This window comes from Rhinatrema bivittatum, chromosome 4, assembly GCF_901001135.1.
Source record: "Rhinatrema bivittatum chromosome 4, aRhiBiv1.1, whole genome shotgun sequence".
In the NCBI taxonomy this organism is placed as follows: domain Eukaryota; kingdom Metazoa; phylum Chordata; class Amphibia; order Gymnophiona; family Rhinatrematidae; genus Rhinatrema; species Rhinatrema bivittatum.
In genome coordinates, this window is record NC_042618.1 from 27,592,200 (window position 1) to 27,607,649 (window position 15,450).

A 15,450-nucleotide genomic window follows, 5' to 3' on the forward strand; every position below is an offset into this window, starting at 1 on the left:
AAGTGACTGCCCACCGGAAGAACCAAGGTGTGGATCCACTGCTCGTCACTGAGAAAACTGGCTGGCTTCTAGGAATCTTAATACAAGTGACCCTTGCCTTTTGCATCCTGCAAACCTTGGAAGGAATAAGAACCAGAAAACTTCCCCAGTTTATACCACCTAGAATATCGAGACTGTCCACAACCCCTGCAAACCCTAAAAAAGGATTGGCACTTGTCCTCAGGAAATATCTGCAGCTTGGGGAACCCAAAATTCTTTAAGAACTGCTCCAAATAAACCTTTCCTTAGCTACAGAGCCAAACAAGTCTGGCCACAATAGCCGAAGCCACTGAGGTAAAGGAAATTCTCAGATCATCACAGAAGGCATCCGACAAGAAGGTGGCAGTGGATTCCATCCTTGCCGTCTCCTCTGGGAGCTGCTGAATCCAGTACAGGAGTGACCGAACTACCATACTGCCACAAATAGAAACCTGAACTTCCAATGCAAAGGAAGTATAGAGATGCATCAAACGCAACTCATTCTTTCTATCTTGTGACTCCTTAAGTGAAGTACTTCAACCAAGATTGTAATTTGTCTGGTAACAGCAGTAACCAAAGCATCCACTCCAGGGATCTGAAACAAACACTGGACTGCTTCAGGGGAAAGAGAATGCAACTTCCCAAAATGTTTTGCCCCCTTAGTGTCTGCTCTCTGGAGACTCTCACTCTGCCAGGACCATCTTCTCTAACTCTGAGTGTAAAGGAAGGACTTGGAGGACTTACCTTTCCCTTTAATGATGGAATCTCAAAGAGGAGCCTCCTTCTCCTTCAAATCCTTAATCTGAAGGCAGGACACCACCTGATCAATAAAGGCAGCAATCTAGTTTCTCCTGAAAAGATGACTTACTGAGCCAAAACATAAGAACATAAGAAATTGCCATGCTGGGTCAGACCAAGGGTCCATCAAGCCCAGTATTCTGTTTCCAGAGGCCAAACCAGGCCACAAGAACCTGGCAAATACCCAAACACTAAGAAGATCCCATGCCACTGATGCAATTAATAGCAGTGGCTATTCCCTAAGTAAATTTGATTAATAGCCGTTAATGGCCTTCTCCTCCAAGAACTTATCCAAACCTTTTTTGAAACCAGCTACACTAACTGCACTAACCACATCCTCTGGCAACAAATTCCAGAGCTTTATTGTGCGTTCAGTGAAAAAGAATTTTCTCCGATTAGTCTTAAATGTGCTACTTGCTAACTTCATGGAATGCCCCCTAGTCCTTCTATTATTCAAAAGTGTAAATAACCGATTCACATCTACTCGTTCAAGACCTCTCATCATCTTAAAGACCTCTATCATATCCCCCCTCAGCCGTCTCTTCTCCAAGCTGAACAACCCTAACCTCTTCAGCCTTTCCTCATAGGGGAGCTGTTCCATCCCCTTTATCATTTTGGTTGCCCTTCTCTGTACCTTCTCTATCGCAACTATATCTTTTTTGAGATGCGGCGACCAGAATTATACACAGTATTCCAGGTGCGGTCTCACCATGAAGCGATATACAGGCATTATGACATTTTCCGTTTTATTAACCATTCCCTTCCTAATAAATCCTAACATTCTATTTGCTTTTTTGACTGCTGCAGCACACTGAGCCAACGATTTTAAAGTATTATCCACTATGATGCCTAGATCTTTTTCCTGGGTGGTAGCTCCTAATATGGAACCTAACATTATGTAACTACAGCAAGGGTTATTTTTCCCTATATGCAACACCTTGCACTTGTCCACATTAAATTTCATCTGCCATTTGGATGCCCAATCTTCCAGTCTTGCAAGGTCCTCCTGTAATGTATCACAATCCGCTTGTGATTTAACTACTCTGAATAATTTTGTATCATCCGCAAATTTGATAACCTCACTCATCGTATTCCTTTCCAGATCATTTATATATATATTGAAAAGCACCGGTCCAAGTACAGATCCTTGAGGCACTCCACTGTTTACCCTTTCTCTCTGGAGGGAGCTCGCCCTCCTCCAAGAGAGCACAGCTTACAGAGTTCAGCTCCTAAGGAACCTCCTCCTACTTCTTAGAGAATGGCTCCATCATTCCCTCAGATGTTTTACCGACATTAAAAATCCAAAAGGGGATGAATTCACTCCAGAAGGAGATGTGTGCTTACCTCCAGGCTTCTGGATCAAACAAAAGGCCTGATGGTGAAACCCGACTACCTCAGGGCTAAACCCTCCAAATTCTTTACTCTGATCTCAAGGAGCAGGATCTCCAACAGGAATCAGAGGGTGGGGCAGCTCTGACCCTACATCAGGCAGCTACAGAGACTGCAGGAAATTCACGAGAGGTCGTTTTCTGCCTAAAAAGGCCCATTCAGAATCTCCTCAGGATCGAACTCCAACCACAAAACAGCCGCTAAAGACTTTGCCGCTGCCGGAGATATGGCCACCAAGACCCCCACTGACTAGGAGGACTCCCGCAGACCTCTTTTGCTTGCACACACACAGAGCACAACGGTTTCCATAAGGCAACGCTGCATGAACCACCCCCTCAGAGATCACTCAGCTCACACAGTGTTCAAGCAAACATCTTACTGCTGCAGTCAAACTGAGCATGGAGTGTTCCCCTGCCCAGGCCTCACTCACTGCAGTGACAGGTCTGCTTCAGAGCCTCTCTAGCCCTCCTGCTTTTGTCCTTTTTAATTTAATTTTTTTTTTTTTATAGAGCACTGGGTGCTCTATAAAAAAGTTATTCTCTCCACCTTCCCCAGGTTCAACCAAGAACGCAGAGGGACTAGAAACCCCTTATAGGCAGGCTCGCTCTGCTGGTAGAACCAGTGACTTGGCTCTTGGACCACGACAGAGCCTTGCCAAAAATCCTACTGCACCAGCAAGGAGTCCACCATCAACTGGATGCAAAATACACTTGATTTTTCTGGGCTACACAACTTATATATAGTGGCAATGATGTCAAGAAGAATTCAGTATGCTCTGCATCCATCTGCTGGTAGGGCAGTGATGGCCAACCTTTTGCGCTCAGTGTGTCAAAATTCATAAAAAAACCGAGCATAACTCAGGTGGTGTGTCACTTCTAGTAAAATCCATAATTTTGTGATATTTGTAGCTCTAATTAATAACAAAAAGTTATAATTTTAATATATGTTCTGTATTTATTAATAAAGCATAAACAAATAATTCTTTACCTTACCTGCTTAGTGACTTTTTTGTTGCTGAATTTCATTGGCTAAATCTTCAATTAAAACACTCTCCCCCCCCCCCCCCCCCCCACCAAACTCTTACTCCCCTGGATTTTCTCATACACACTCATGCTCTCACACTCACTGGCTCCCTCACATATACACACACACACACACACACACACACACACACACACACACACAGAACCCCAGGCAGGCTCCCATTCATTTTCACACCACTCCCACTCCATCCTCCAGGCAGACACCAATTCAATCTCACGCAGGCACCCATGCATTCACACACATACACCCCCATGCAGAATCCCATTCATACACATACACACTAAAGGCAGACCCCCTCTCTTTTGCCAGCAACCTCAGAGCCTCTCTCATTCCTCTGCTGCCACTGTCACTGCTGCCGCGTGGCTATTGGGGAGATGCCGATTGCTGCTACTGACACTGAAGCCCATTCTGCTGCCTCCTCTGTGCAGGCCCCGTGGTCTTCCATTTTCTCCATGCTGATCTCGTACATTGTGAGATCCGCATAGAGAAAGTGCTATTCTTGCACATTCCCAAAGATTACATGTGCCAATCACTAAAAAGTAATTTATTTTGTTTTTTACCTTTGCTGTCTGATCTTCATTTTCTAATTGTTTGGTCACAGGCTTTTTTTTCCCACCTTCCATTTCTTATTTTTTCCCACCTTCCCTTTCTTATTTTTTTTTGCCAATTTCTTTTATATTGTCTTTTTTTCTGTTTCTTTTCTCTCCATCTTCTTCCCTCAAACACACAGGTTCTCATTCTCACATGCATTTCTCTCTCTCACACACACACACACAGGCTCTCACTGGCACATGCTCTCTCTCATACAATCATTCATACACAGTCTCTCACTGGCACATGCTGTCTGACTCTCACACACACAGGCTCTCTCTCACTCCCACATGCTGTCTTGCTCAAGCACATGCCGTCTCTGCAAACATTCAGGTCCTCACTCTCACACACAATCTCTCAACTCATCTCATACACGCACACACACACACACCCCCTCTACAGACCCTCAGCCTCTCTCTCACCTCTGGGCCTCCTCTTCGCGGGTCGTCGCAGGATGGGCTCTGCGGCAGCCCTGCTACCAGGCCTCTTCCTCTTCTCGGGCCGCTGCGACTTGGGATTCGCGGCTGCCCGTAAACGCAAGCGCTGCTCCTCTTCTGCACGCGCCGATGCTTCACCTCCTTCCAGCCCACGTGGCTCTGGAAACATTTACTTCCGGGGCCGCACAGGCAGGAAAGAGGAGGAGCATCAGCGCGTTTAAACACGATCTTTTTCTTCGGGCCACGGCCCTGCCTATCTGCCTGTCTCTGCGCCCGGGGGCATTGGGGGGGGGGGGGGGGGGGATACTAAAAAACTAGTTTTAAATGGTCGGTGCAGCCGATAAAAAAAAAAAAAAAAGGCTCAGCGCAGCCGATTAAAAAAAAATTCTCGAAAGTCCACGAAACGCTGCGCGTGTCAGCAAAAAGTCTCGGCGTGTCATAGGTTAGCCATCACTGTGGTAGGGGGACAAAACTGACTTGTAAGACTGGTGCAGCAGGATGAAATGGAATACATTTCCTGTTTGCTACTTTTTAAAGACCAAAAAAGAATGTAGCTCAATACAGCTAGGCTGGAGGCGGTCCAGAGAATGACAACTAAAATGGTATGGGGTCTGTACAGGGTCAGTGCGACCATTAGGTGGGATTAGGCGATCATCTAGGGTGGCATCAGTGGGCGAGGTGCCACCAGGGTACGCAAGGGCACCATTTTCAAAATATAAAAGAAGCGACAGCAGTCACGAACAGTTGCTAGGTTTGTGCAACAAGAGAGACAACTGTAAGAGGTTGACTATAACTTTATATATCTATCACTTTCAGAGTGCACATTCAACTCAGGGGGGTTTGGGAGGGGGGGTGTTACATTGGTAACCCTTACACCAGCTCTGGGTCTGCACCAAAAGCCATAGGAACAGTTGGTGTGGTTGGGCAGACTGGATAGGCTGTATGGGTTTTTTTCTGCCACCACTTTTGTATGCTTCTGGATGAGGCTGACAGATCTAAATATGTAAATGTTAGAGGGGAGAGATGTGGTATAGGGGATATAACAGACATTTAAATACCTCAAATACATTAATAATAAACAAAACCTTTTTCAATGGAAATGAAAATGTAGAACTAGAAGTCATGGTCCAAGAAAACAAACCAGTAATCGATCCAGTTGGATATCAGCAACAAACACAGATAGCTGGATCGGTGTAAAACAGGATTTTATTGAAGCTTGCCCGACTCTGGCCGAGTTTCGCGTTAACCTAAGCTGAACGGCAAGTGGGTATGCAATACCGATACTTTTAAAACTTTTTTTAAAAGTATTTGATCAATATATTTCTCTTAAAAAGCCAGCTGGTTCAATCCTTCCTGACTTTGTCACGTGATGTCTAAGCCAATTGAAGTGGCTTGAAAGCCCCCGAGGCAGCTCTTTGAGCGAAACTCGGCCAGAGTCGAGCAAGCTTCAATAAAATCCTGTTTTACACCGAAATAGAAGTCATGAAACAGAACTCCAAGTGGGGAGAGTCAAGAAATATTTTTTCACAGAAAGAATGGTAAGTGCCTGCAATGTTCTTCTGGAGGAGATGGTAACAAAAATGGTAATAGAATTAAAAAAAAAAAGCTTTTGATAAACAAAGGACCCCTAGTAGCAAGACAATGGTAATCAGGATCTGGGATAACCTGCACAGAGCACTGGTTGAGCCCAAAACTGCAGTAGCATGATTTCATCAGGCTTCCAAGGAAGAACTGGGGACACCTGCACAATGCAGCAGTTGCATCCCTAAACAGCGGATGTACAGCAGCATTGGGCTTCCAAGAAGGCTGCAAGATATCATGAGGGAGGAGAAAATTGGAGTTGGGTTGCATATTGGAATTCGTCTGCACGTCTACCCAAAGTGGACAAATCTCAACTGGGCAAACTGGATAGACCATTCTGGACTTTATCCGCAATCATTTATCCAATTCAGGGCAGGTTTTTTTGTTTGTTTATTTATTTATTTAGCACTTTTATATACCGATATTCAAGTAACAGAGTTACCAATCACTTCGGTTTACATTTCAACAAAAACCATGACATGAGAAATGTCTTACATTAAACCAGGGTGATCAAACTTGGATACAAAGAACTGGGTTTAACATAGAGTATGTCAAAGGAGACCTGACCAGCGAGCCTAATGTTAGTTGGTGTAATGTTCGGTGACTAGGAATAGGGCACGGGGATTAAGTGCTACTATGGTGGGTTTATTAAAGCAACAGTACCATTAGAGATTTTCCAAGGGCAGAGACTACAAGTGTTTACAATATTTTGCATGAGTCTGACTAGAAAAAGTTCACAATGTGTTTGAATTATTTTTCATCTAAGCTTTGAAACAATAACTAATAAAAAAAATGATATGGCCTACTCTGCCAGTATTTATGTGCAGGGCCATTGTCATGGGAGAGAGTGATTACCACCCGGGGCCCCATTACCCATCTCCTAAACTGGCCACAAAGTCTATGAAAAGGCATTATGACAAACATTATCCAAGTACCTAGATCACCCTAGAATTCAGATCAGATCTGAAGATGACGCACAAAATTATTCCAAGTAGAAAAGCTTGCCCAGCTATCCTGTCACATTTGGTTCTGCTTGATATCAGATTGCTAAGTTGGGCTGAAGTACAAAATTTGGAGTTTACTGTTAGCACCGAGACTGTAAACTGATTCAACCCGAGTCCAAAATGGAGTGAAGCACTGGCTATTATAACCAAAGAGTAACACAAAAAAACCAAGTGAAAGCAAACGAGATTTGATACACAGAAGCAAATTTAGAAACAAGTCTCAAGGTAATACAAAACCAAAGAAAGAAGAATACATGAGGGAAGCAATAAGGTGCAATAAAAAGATCACCATCAGATGCTGCCGGAATGGGAGGCGGGAAGGGTTCCAAAGTAAGTATCCAAAGGTCTCCACTCCAGCAATGACATTTAACAGCAACATCTTCTTCATATTTAGAATACATACAAATTGAGTTCCGCCAGTAATGCTCATCAAGTTAATCACTATTCTTCCAGAGCGATATCAGTTTTAAAGTAACCGCTGAAAGAAACTCTAAAGGCTTCCTCTGTGGAATGGAAAGGTGTCATGGAAGTGCTGCAGCTCTTTGTATCACTATACGATATGAGATGGGACAGTGTGAATCCAATATAAGAGATATGGGGTACCAAACTTTAGTACAAATCGGATGAATTATGGGGCAGAAAAATAACAGAGTGGTTTGAGGGGCAAAGCAGGACCAACAACAACGATTAGGGTCAAGCCAGCTCTGAATGATTTCCATGGCATCCAGACAGCTCTATGCATGAGAAAAAATAAAGACTGAATTATGCTGGAAGAAAGTGAAATACGTAACGATGTGTTCCAGAAATAACGCCAATCCACATCATCATCAACACAGCCTACGTCAGTCAGCCACGCAGCCTGAAGACCTTTCACAGCAAGAAAGTTTGACTTTTTCAGCAACTTATATATCTGGGAAGCAAGATGCCCTAAGGGGCCATAACCATGACAGAAACCTAATAATCGTGGAAAATGTTGAGAAGTCAGGACCAATACAATCCTGAATTTGTAGCCAAAGATAAAACTGAGATACAAGTAAGTGAAACTGAACCATTAAATTGTCGAGAGATAGGAATTTTGCATCCTTCTGGAAGGATGTCAAAAAACAAATCCCATGTGATTATCATACCCTCCAATTCAATCTTCGACCAGCAATTTTAATATAAGCATGAAATCAGGAAGAGGCAAACTGAAAAAAACTTCCATTTAGGAGAGGAGGAGGCTGGCATCCGGTCAAATTCAGAATATGCCCTGTGGATAGTTTTAAGTATGGGCGTATCAAAACAAAAAGAGTAAGGGAGGGTCATGCTAGGGATAGCCTCAAATGGAAAAGGAAAAATAAGATGTTGTTCAATGCTTACCCATCAAGGAGTACCTAAGATATGCAAAAAGTCAGACATCTAATAATATCCTTGTTGAGGAATGTAGGCCTGATAGTAACAAAAAAAGAGGAAAGTTTACTCCTCCACAACTTCTATCTGCTTTCAATTTAGAGCGCGCAATTCTCGGAAGTTTGCGTTGCTAAAAAAATTGAACAGCATACAATCCACTTGTTTATAGAAAATGCGAGAAAACAAAATGGGGATCATGGAGAAAACAAAATTTAATCTAGGGTTCATTACCATCTTAATTGTCTATAAACGTCCCCACTATGTAAAATGAAGTGGAAACCATTACAAAAAAGATTCTCAAAGCATTTGTAACAGGGATGTTTCGCAATGAGTAATGGTATCAAAAAAGAATATCCATAAATATTTAAGACCTTCCCTCACCCTTTTAAAAGGGTAATTAGAAATGTCCACATGTGTAACTAAAAAATTCATAGGTAGAAGCTCTGTCGTTTGCCAATTCACTCTGTTACCTGAAAACATGGAATAATCTGTAATAAGTGAAAAAGGTAAGGAAGAGAGTCTCAAGCAAGATATTTAATATATAGTAAGACATCATCTGCATATGCAGAAAGCTTATAAGTATCTTCCCCCTACATTCATTCCCGGAATATCGGGATGTCGTGTGATAGCCAGCAACAGGGAGTTCTAATGCCAAATTAAAAAGAAAGGGGGAGAGGGGACATCCATGTCTAGTGCCTCTATGTAGCGCAAATCTAGCGGCTTGTGGTTCAGAAGTCATACTCCAGCTATAAAATTATTTTCAAAACCAAACCAGTGCAAAATAGAAAAAAGATAATCCCATTTGACTCTATCAAAAGCCTTTTCAGCATCCAGGGGAAGAGCAATTAATGGAGAGGGGTCGGATTTAGCCAAATTAAGTAAATGCAAAAAAAGACGAGAATTATTTGAGATATAGCGCCCCTTAATAAAACCAGACTGGTTCTTATGGCTCAGATCACTCATTAAGTCCATTAACTGAAAAGCTAAAGTTTTAGCAAAAATGTTATAGTTGGCGTTAAGCACGGAAATAGGCCTATAATTGGAAACAGAGGTAGGATCTCTACCCGGTTTGAGTAGAAACACTGTGCTAGCTTTAGAAAAGAGAAGATCTAAAGTGGGAGATAAGTCAGTAAAATAAGTTTGAAGTCTCAGAACAAGGGAATTGCTAAAAGCTTTATAGAATTCTACAGAAAAATCATCAGGTCCAGGTGCCTTCCCAACCTGTAAGGAGGAACGAGCAGTAGAGATCTCATTCACAATTAAGGGTCTTTCCAGCATACACTTTTGGTTAGGGGTGAGAGACAGATGAATCACCTGAGAAAGAAGACGATTACAGAAGGCATCGAGTTTTAAGTTTTGATTTGTATAAATTATTATAAAAATCACAAAACTGTTCCAAAATATACAAATAAGCAGTAACCAAATGAGTGTCTGAAGAACAGATAGCACGTATGTGCTTCTTTTCCCTCTTTTTCTTAAGATAATTAGCCAAGAAGTGGCCACATTTGTTATTTTTGGAATAATAATGAGCCTTTTGGACAAACAAAGACTTTTCAGCTTGTGCCCTCAAGAGTTTGTTATACTGATATCTAGCTGGAGTTGTAAGCTTTTTCCAGACATTCAACTTCTGCATATAGCAAAGTCAACTCCCTGCTAAGTCTTTTATGGGTTGAGACACTATAACTAATTATTTCACCCTGAATAGTGGCCTTGAATGCAGCCCACACCATAGGGAAAAAAGACATCTGGCGTGATATTATGAATAAAAACATTCCCCATATATGGGGAGGAAACAGTCCTTAGTCCTCTATACAGATACCTCCACTCTATTACGAATTATCGTACTTTGTCCACTTTGGCATTGGGGTGGAATTTTGAGCTTGGAGCGATCTAGAAGATGATCTTTCTGATAGCTTGGCCCTGTTCAATCGTAATATTCCTTCAATGCTGATTTGGGACCAACATTTGCGAGTTATTCACAGGTTTATAATATCAGCACATAGAGCATTCCAAATGAAATTCCTTGAGAACGCGAGATGTAGGTGGTGCCCTGAACCTCAAGCTACTTTAAGTCACAGGATGTGGAATTGTCCACCTATACAGCAGTTTTGGGAAGAAGTCAGGGATTTCTGTCAAGACAAATTGAACTTATGAGTCCCAGAGCAGGCAATGGTGTGTGTCTTGGGGGTGTTGCCCGATGACTATTTCCGCAATGGATTTTAAGACATTAGTACATGCATTTGTAATGGCTAAAGTAAAATATTCTTTATTCTTGGGTTCAAAATGCAGCTGTGAGAATTATAACAGGTGCCTGAATTACTCAATGTATTACACCTAAACTAAGGAAAGTATACTGTGAAGGGTCAGGTCCAGGCAGCAGGCAATCATGTCCAAGTCCAAACAAGGGGGTCACGATCCAAATAGTCAAGCCAATGGTGGATGAGACACACTGAAGACACTGGACAAGACAAATAGGACGAGGCAAGACACAGGAACCAGGAATCACGAAGGAGTAGGAGAGCTGTTGCTGAGGTGAAGCAGAAAGGTCCAAGGAGCGCTTATAAGACTGGGCTGCTGCTGTCATCCAAGGGTGCCGCAGGTCTTTTCCTGCCACTGGCCCTTTAAGAGGAGCCGTGCACCAGACGCGTGCAACTAAGGAAGCTGCAGAGAGGAGCTGGAACAGGGTGACGGAGAGCAGCATCAGAGCCATAGAAGAGCTGGGGCCTGCATGGTCATTGCAGCGTCGGGAGTAGGTGCAGTGGCTTGCAGGGCCGACTAACGAGCCGCAAATCTTAACATGTACTGGTTGCCAATACATTTAAGAATTCAATTTAAATTTATTACAATTATCCATAAAATTCTTTATAATGAAGGGTTGCATAGTTTAGCAAAGCAAATATCCTCCCAGACATCTGTTACAGTTATCAAGGCAAAATTTGTTGGATATCCCAGCACTGCATGAGTACAGGTTACAAGCGAGCCATGGCAGAGCATTTTCATAAGCAGAACCTATGTGAGTTAATTCTCTACCTCCTGCACTGAAAGAAGAAATTGAAAGTTTATCATTTAGGGAAAAAGGCAAAAGCACTGCATTTTTTCCAAGCTTATACCTAGTTACTGAATCAGCGAACTATGCTGGTTAGGCATTTTTGTACTCTGTTTTGTCAATGTTTTATTCTGACTGTGGATATTTTTATGTTATCCACTCTGAACAATTTTTGTAATCTGTGGAATATAAGAATGTGTTAATAAATAAATCTTGACACACATTGTTCCGTTTTCCAGATCATTTATGAATGCAATACCCTATATCAAGCCACTCACCTTTATCTAGATCAGTGGTTCTCAACCTGGGGTCTGAGGGTCCACCAGAGGGAAGGCATCCAAAGTGCAAGTGCTGAGAAACACAGCAGGCTCACCTCACCTCTGAGGAGCTCTGCTCTAAGGCTCCTGGCTGCCTAATCCCATGCCAAAGAGAGAAAGATTGCAGCCTCAAGAAGCCCAAGTTGGTGCAGATAAGTGGCGGGGAACAGAGAGGCTGAAGCTGCACTGAAATGAGGAGGGGAAGTCTGCTCCTCCAGCACCTTCAATGACCAGAGGCAGCAGCAAGCAGGGTGATATTTCTCAGGAATATTGTATGTGCTCTGGCTATCCTGCTGGCCTGACAGTGAGGGCAAGAAGCTGCACTGTAGGAGTAGTATGGACATGGTAGGGGTTGGAGAGCAGGAGGGAAGGGGCCATAGTGGGATCAGCACTCAAAGAGATGGAGAAGGTGTCACAGGGAAAGCATATGAGGGAAAACACTTGGAAAGGGCCTTAAGAGGGTAGAGGGCAGAAGGGAGTGCTATAAACTGTTTGCCATGCTATAGGGGTGACTTAAACATGCTGCTACAACCTATTTTACTGAGATGTTTGTAGTCTTATTCCTGTTGTTGACTTATTTCAAGTTTAGTCTTGTTCTAGTCTAGTTTAGTTCTATCACTGATAGACACTAAGTATAGTCCTTACTGAAATCTAATTCAGATTTGAATGGTTAAGTCTCCTTCAGACTGTATTTTACCTTTTGAATTTGCTGTAACCAGCTTTGGACGAGAATCTTATTGAAAAAGGGGGTAATAAATCCAAGCAAATAAAATAAAGATCACCAGGGATGGGGCAGACCAGGAAAGGGGCCACAAGGAGAAGAGGATAGGAGGCAAGGCACACAGGAAGGGGCCATGGAAGAAAGGCAGGAGGATCAGGGAAAGGGATTCAGGAGGGAGAGGACAGAAGGGAAGGGGGCAAGCAGGGCAAGAGAGAAGGAAGAAGGGAAAGCGCTCAGGAAGGGTCTGTAGGTAGAGGGAAGGCTCTTGGTAGAGATGTAGAGTAGCATTCATGAGAGAGCCAGAAGGTGAAAGCAGGAGGGAGAGCATAGATTTTACATTTTTGACATTACAAATAATTCTGGAGTGCACATTTTTGTTCTTACATTAATCAGTTTTTTGTATGGCACTTAATGGCATGTAAAAATTAAAGACACATCTAGGGGTGCATGAAATTTCTGGAGGCTGAAAAGGGATCCATGCTCTCAAAAGGTTGAGAACCCCTGATCCATTACATCCTCCACTATCACAAAAATGTGTTTTACTTGCTCAGAATCACCATCAAAGAATGTTTCCGGTGTGGGTATGTTCCCAAAAATGTGTTAAATAAATAGCTAGATAAATCCTCCTCAGTAAAGACAGAGGCAACGAATTAATTCAGTTTTTTCCTATGATTTTCCTTGTCCTCCCTGAGCACGCCTTGCTATTCCTTGGTCATCTGGCAGCCCAAACGACACCCTCAGAGATTTTTTGCTTCATATATACTTGAAAAGGTATTTATTATTAGATTTTGTTTCTAGAGCAAGTTTCTTCTCAAATTCTCTTTTGCCCTGTCTTGCTACTGTTTTACATCTAACTTGCCAGTACTTATTCTCGTACCTATTTTCTTCATCTGGGTCCTGCTTTCTATTTTTTTGGAAAAATGCCCTTTTGGATCCAAAGGACTGCTCTGCGTGAGCCAAGAGGTAAGGTGAGTGAAGGACAGAGAGCGATGTGCGTTGGGCGACTAGCAATTTTCTACATTGGGGGGTAAAAGCTAATAGCCTCATCTACATATAATTTACATGTGATGAGTGCATTTGTTTGGGTGCACATTTTGGATGCAATAATCTCCTTATTGCTTTGGGTGCTAGGCTGGGTGCACTTTATTGCATCTGCCCCAGTGTCTTTAAAGGTTGCTAGGTCTGAGATTGCCAACCACCACCAAGGGCATGGTAGGCAGCACAACTACAGTGTTCTCTACAGCATGTCAGCTCTTAGCTCTGACTTGCAGCTGGGAGATAAGTAAACATGTTAACAACTGAGGTAAGCTGGCTACATTTCGATATTTTTTTTTCAAGATTCTCATCTTCAGGTTAGTTCTGAACACTTTAAGACCTGTTAACAACATACTTGCTGTTATCTCATATATCAGTGTGGAGTTATTTGTATCGCAGAGGACTCATGTATTTCCTTGTGTTGTGTAAGGGAAGGCAGTGCTAGAATATGAATTCGGGGTCCCCTGTTTATTGGGCCGGTGCTTTAACCAACTAAAAATCAAGAACAACGTGTTACGATGAAATATGTGTATGAATGCAGCCAGAGGCAAATCGTTTGGACCATTCTCTAGGCAACAACGGTTCTTTCCGTCATGCAGGAGGATCACTCTGTAGCCCCTTAGGGCACTGAGCTATATACTGTTATAGACCGAAAGATTTCCAAGCTCTGAGATAACAGTACTCTACTAATTACCAATTAACCAGAGCATTATAAAATGTTTGGTATCTGCTCCTACGGTAGCTTTCTGGAGTCTCATTATTGCTACTAGGTTAGCCCTTGAACTGTAGATTCCTTTGTACAACCTGAATTTGGTTTCCTCACCCCCACAGTGAATAAGCACACTCAGCTGTTGCTCTCTCAGCTGCATGCACATCCAAGCGGCAGACATCAAATAACTCTTTCCTCCCCACAGAAATAAAACACCTCAGCCGTTACTTACCACCTCCCAAGAGCCACTGTCTGATGATAGACAGACACGACTTCTGCTGTTCCTTTGCCAGAGAGAGGGAAAGAAGAGAGGGAGAGGAGCAGACGCAGACAGAGAGAGAGAGATCTGCATTTTTTTTAATAAAGGGACTACCAGGTTCCTGAGGATATAGGAATTGCTCTCCAGAGACTCCACAGGACCGACCCCAGGGTCTTGGGGTAGTCATCACTTCTGGAGGCTCCTCAGGGCCAAAAGGGTCCTGGGATAACCATTGTTATCTGGAGGATCCACAGACCCCTAAGGGTACTGGGATAACCTTCAAGGAGCCTGAGCTAGGCAAGCCCTGGGAGAATCAACCCCAAAGGCTGTTGTCCCAAGAGCAGCAAGAACTGAACAAGGTCGAGGCTGCACCCTGACTCTGGGAGTTTAATGACCCCTTCACATGTCCACAGTTGCTAGAGATGGGAGACTACTGGTACTGGACCAGGACCACACCTTCTTTATATCCCAGACTGAGGTCTTTAGAAGAGGCATATCCTCTCCAGCAGCCATGGAGAAGGAAAAATCCCATTTATAATGACTGATCTAGCAGGATGATAAGGAAGATTGCTATTGCTAAACTGCCCCACAGTATTAACTCTTTACACCAGATTTTACATTCCACTAAGGACTAGATCTGTACAATATCTGTCCTTCTTGTCGGTTTTAGGATCAGCTGCTCCATAAACAGTAATCAGGAAAACTGAACTTCTCTAGCCGGTCCTGATGAGACACTGACATATCTGAAATCTCCATTACTACTTTGCCAAATTTTATTTGCTTTTCTAATTTCTGCTAGCATTTCACAATCTGTATGCTGACTAGTGTCTTTCTGTTAATAGGTTGTGAATACAAATTTAAAAAAGACATACTTTAAAATGTTAGCATGCAAATGCCAGCAGTTCAAATAGTAAGACTGGATAATTAGAACATGAGGCATTATACAAAGCTATAGACATAATAAGTATCTCAGAGAAGTGGCGAAAGGAGGTAACCCAATGGGACATAATGATACCAGGATATCAATAAGTGGTGAGGAATTCTGCTCTTTAAAGGCCACTAAATGGTTGGATTTTCAGGATATCCCCAATGAATATGTATGAGACATATTT

General features: G+C 42.8%; 1 protein-coding gene across 3 annotated transcripts in view; it reads right to left on the reverse strand.

Moving 5' to 3' along the window:
* The window catches only part of ATG2B (autophagy related 2B), a 263,381-nt gene that overhangs the window by 246,554 nt on the left and 1,377 nt on the right, over positions 1–15,450 (reverse strand). The gene's annotated exons all lie outside the window — the stretch shown is intronic.